Below are 5,440 nucleotides of genomic sequence, written 5' to 3'. Positions count from 1 at the left end.
TGTCCCACCCCAGCTTTTTGTGCACCCCCAGCCCACTTGCTAGTGGGCTGGTGAGAGGCAGAAAACGCCTCGATGCTGTGTAAGCACGGCTCAGCAATAACTAAAACATCCCTGTGTTATCAACAAGGTTTTCAGCACAAATCCAAAACATATCCCCTTACTAGATACTAGGAAGAAATCTAGTTCTATCCCACTAGAACCAGCGCAGTCAGGAACAGATTTTACCTCTGCATTGGTAAAAGAGGTCACCAGCCACCGTTTGGGTATTACTACCATGCATGACTCTAATGGAGAGGTGAGCCTGTGAGATGTCCAGCATTCCTTTCAGGAAAATCTGATTAGATTAACTCCAAAATACTTTCACCAGGATTTAATGAATTTGCTTCTAACTGATCTGACATGATCCTCTCCTTCAAAGGACCTTTGGAACAGTAACCTCTGCCATGCAGAATTACTCTATACTCTTAAGAGGTTTTTTAGGCTTTAAGGTGTTAGATAGGACTGAACTAAGAACAGATAGATGTGTTTTAATCAAAGCGACTAATGGAGCTCTAAGCAACACGGGCCCAATTCTGACAGTCGTTATGCTAAGTTGGGCTAATAAGGATAACCTACTCTGTAAAAAGCTCTGGGAATAAAATATATCAGTGCTACACCAGTCGTGATTATTAAATAACAATATTAGAAAAACTAGCTTAATTGCAGATAGTTGTTTCTGTTCATTACACAAAGTCAGTTTAAATAGGTGAAAAAATAATAAAACAGGAACTTCAGACCATGACGGTATTTCTCCTGTACTGTACACATGTTCATACAGAAGTACCACTTTGTGGATGCACTGAAACATCTCTAAAATGTAGATAGTTGAGAGATTTTTTCTCAAAAAGGAGTGGATTGTTAGTGATTTGTGATGTATTTTTTAAAAGGCAGAAAGGTAGCCATATAAAACCCCAGTCATTTCCAAAGAGAATATCAGTCTACCATCTAAGAAAGTCACTGTCTGAAGCTTTTATTATAAATGAGGGAGTTTGTTTGCTTTTGTAAGATTTAAATGTGTCAGCATCAAATAGCACATAAACATTACATGGCCCCTGTTTAACACAACGAGCAGCTTTACTCTTTACAAGTATTAGTGCTGCTTCCATTTCTCTCCAGCATTTCTTCTGAAGATTTTATTCAGTTAAAACCTTGTAGCAAAACATGATCAGTCTCATCAGATGTCAAAATGTGAGGGATTAAAGAGGAGAACATGACCGGATCTTAAATACTTTTAAAAACCCTTACACCTTAAGACAATCAAAAACTGCTACTTCAGAAAAGCTCATGTGCTTTTTCTTATGAGTAAGTAGTGAATGCCTGACAGGTGCATGGCACATATCATATCTTTACAGCTTCTCTTCAGTCTGGGACATACAGCAGGTAATTAGCAATTGTGGGCCAAATCTTTAGAGATTTTAAGCACCTGCTAATTAGCCCAAGAGCTGTTAACAGCCATAGGCACTATAAAGTCTCAGTACATCCACAAAACATTGAATGACATGACAGTACTTCAGTTTATCATTTTATTATAGTGTGTAATTTTGTAGTTTTGTATTTTCTTTCTTATTCTTGTACTATTTGATGATTATTTTCTGTATCGTTTTACTTTTATTTTAACTCTTCAGACCAATATTCCATCATTTCAAAAAACACATATCCATAGAAAAAGAGGAGGAAATTGATAATATGAAACAAAATCAGGATGCTGGCAGGCAGATACCCATCAGCTCTATTGTCTTTATCTATACACAAGTTCTCAGCTAGTTTGTTACTAAAAGCTATACATTATAACTGTGGAGGACTTTCTAGTACAGATAATATTTGAGAAGAACATTCCAAAAAAGGAGGACCTATGCAAATAAATAAGCAATCTCAGCCCACATACTGAAATTAATGATTGGTGTGGCCATCTGATAACTTTTGAAAAGACCTTTCTACACTTAAACTTAAGATCCTCTGGGACATGCCATTATACATATCACTTTACTTGTAGGAAATACGTTGATTATGAAATGTTTATATAATTTTGTCTAATTTTATTTGCATTTCCCAAATATTTCTACTTGTTTTATTGATAAAGTTTCAAACAGGATCTACCTTTAAGCATTTGATAAAATTCTATTCACACAGGAATTTTGCAGAAAATGTCGTGCAATAAGATCAGTCCATTTTTAAAAGTCTAGTTACAGACATCAGAAAGAAATGACCTGAGGGTAGGAAGAGCAGTTAATGGATGTTTCCTGTCAGAAGTTGTGAAAAGTGTTTTACCAAAGGGATTAAAGATATTCACTGAATCTATCATGTCATACAAACATTCGTTATTCGCCATGTCATCCTATGAGAAGGAGAAATATTTCCCCATTTCTCGTAGTTATCAAGCTGCTACTCCTATGGTGACACACGATCAGAAGCCCCTCTAAATCAGGAGAGGCCAGTTTTATGTATCCCTAAAGCCCATAGGTTAGCCTCCTCTTTGCTCACCTCCAGCCTTCCTAGGAAATCTCTCAGACTTCCATGTTCCCCTAGCAAGGAAAATGGGATGAAGAGCCCTTCCTGGTGGTGAGGTGCTCTAATCACCTGCTGCACATGCCTGCCATGCTATGCCAGCACCCTGGAAGATGACTTGGTCCTCTGACCAAGGAAGGCACTAAATCACTTTGTATTCATGACTTGTCTTATCGTAAGTACTTCAAACACAGGGCAGCATGTAAAAAGGCGGTTTGCTACTATCACATTTCAAAAGAAAACTACTCAAAAGCTGCTTCCAAAAAAGACTTCAGGTCTCTATGTGCTAAACACAGAGAGCTCCTCACTTGAAGTCCTAAATCACTTGCTTACACTCAAGAGTAAGTTTTGGGTAATATATAAATAACTGTATTTTCACGCTGGCTGCTTCTCTTCACCTGTCAGCGTTTGGGGTTCACCGTGAGGCACTTTGCTTGCATACCCCATAGGATGCCTTGCTAGGTTCTGAGTTGAGCTCTAGTGACGTGCGGAAAGCAGACTCCACAATCTGTAAGATTGTAAAGTAGGTATGTTTATTCGGCGCCGGGCAGCACGGGGGGTAGTCCCACCAAAGTCGTGCGTGCCGAGCAGCAACGTATCTCTTCAATTTATACAATCAAATATTACATATGCATTAGATTTCCCAATACACCTATACATATGCATCTATCCTCATTGCATATCAAAATTAGTTCCGAGAAATAATTTCCATATACTCCTCCCAGTTGCACTTGTGCAGTGCCTCCTAGTGGTGGTCGTCAGGGGTCCCAAGATGAAGGCCCATCCTCTTCATCACGGTGTCCGCTGATTGACCTTTGTTTCTGCGCAAACTCAGTTCTCTCCTGGCTCCCATCCATACAGCAGGGTCAGTCTTGACCGGTTCTAGGCGACTCCCAGCCCCTATCAGGAACTAACCCCTTTGTATGGAGATGCAAGACTCTGCTTCAGTTAATTTAGACAATAGATAGGCACTACCAGTTTTTTAAATGCACAGCAACTATTAGGTAATGCCACTTGTATTAAAATCCCTTTTAACCCCTTCCTTCACTAGGAGACAGAGCCCTGAGCTCTTCCCATCCTGATGTTGTTTCTATCAGCACCCGTTTCCTCATTTGACTCCAAATGTGTTTAGTGGTTACCTGTCGCAACAGGACTGCACTCAGAGGTGGCGGGATGGTGAGCACCTCAGAAAACAGCTTGGTGGAATGAAGCAGGAAGACCCATAAAGGACCTCATGCGGCTCCTGGCCTCTCCTGCTGTGAGATATGAGAACAGTGGAGGCCAAGTTCACATACTCACTGTGGAATGGAAAAGCACCACCGAGCACTGTGTGTTTCATGACTCTTGAAGCTGTCAAGACAATTCCAGATAAATATGATTTCATTTAAAGCTAAAGCTTAAATGGAAATCCTGCAAAATGGAAACACTAAAGTGATAGTAATTCAAGTCTTTAAATACTAATCTAAGTCTCATGAGGAAACTTCATGTTTAATTTTATGTATGATGTGGAGACTAAGTTTATTACTGAGTATCTATTAATCTTTCTGTGAGATCTGTTAATATTTTTGCAATGCCCAATAGACAATGATAAATCACGGCAATTAAGATAGGGCTAAATTAATCTTATGGCTTCATTTTACATCTGTTCTATCTCAACTTGGTTTTCATGCCCAGCTTTTAAATTTGGGGTGATGACATAGGTAATGTCACAGCACAGCTAGAAATCCTGAGGAATTACATATTGCTTTTAATGTCCTTTGCAATGTGTGAATTCACTGTGTTTGATTTCTGTTGCCTGTTCCCTATGGAGTCAGCCTCTTGCTGGCTGATTCATCCCAAAAGCTGCCTGCAGGCATAGCGGACACTCCTGCAGCTTCAGGACGCTGAGGTACAACTGCTCTGTAGGAATCACCAGCATCCAAGGAGTACTAACCAACAGCCAGTAATTTAGGACAGCTGATCATCCATACTGTCCAAGATGTTACTTCTGAATATGTTTCTAGTCCTTTGCAGAGACTGGATCCATGCAGTCAAGTCCCGTCCTAGAGTTCAAATCAACGTTGAGGCTTTGCTGCCAATAGCAATGGTAACTTCAGTCTACAGCTGATTGAAGGGTATCATGCCAGAGTCACTGGCCAAAAGACCTAAATACAAGTCTTTTAATTGGCACCTTGTGTACTGAAATATGCATTTTCTTACAGTTTTTAGACTCTTCTGGCTCTGCTCTCCAGCACCTACACGCTACAGTCTGATCTATGCGTGCACCTTCAAAGGTGTCACTGACACTGCAGAGACTGTCCCAGAATTTTACAGAAGTCTGCTTATCTTTTTACACTTTGATTGTTTTTTGGTGGACTACAGAAAGCCATTAACACTTTATCAGCCATGATCTGTCTGTTTATCAGCTCCTGCTAATAGTATGACAGGTATGAGGATGAGGCACTGTCTTTTTCAAGCCTGCGTTGTACCATTTTTTTAGTGAAAGTCCCTGTATCTTATTTGCTTGTAGGCTATTGAAATAAAGCTACAAAGAAGGCAAGCTTGGTTTTGTTTTTTCTGTTGTTCTAACACATACGCAAAAGCTCTCCAGGTTTGCAAAAGCTGGCATTGGCAGGTCATGTCCTGGCAGACCTCTCAAGACAGCTTGCTTCAACTGAGAATAAAAATCAAAATACAGCCTCTGCCCATTCCCTTGTTTTGCATCTCTTTTTCCTATTGTTTTTGTATTACACCTTAATAATTCCAGTGAGTAGATACATATCAGCAAAGAATATATATCATCAGGTATTATAAGCAAATATTCCCAAGCAACATTACAGTTGAAAAATAGTCCAAGGTAAGAATAATACATTATGTATTCGGAACACGTTATTTGTGATCCACTTTCTTTGCAATA

The sequence above is a fragment of the Opisthocomus hoazin genome, chromosome 5 (assembly GCF_030867145.1).
Source record: "Opisthocomus hoazin isolate bOpiHoa1 chromosome 5, bOpiHoa1.hap1, whole genome shotgun sequence".
Lineage (NCBI taxonomy): Eukaryota > Metazoa > Chordata > Aves > Opisthocomiformes > Opisthocomidae > Opisthocomus > Opisthocomus hoazin.
Note: the sequence above shows the minus strand (reverse complement) of the source record.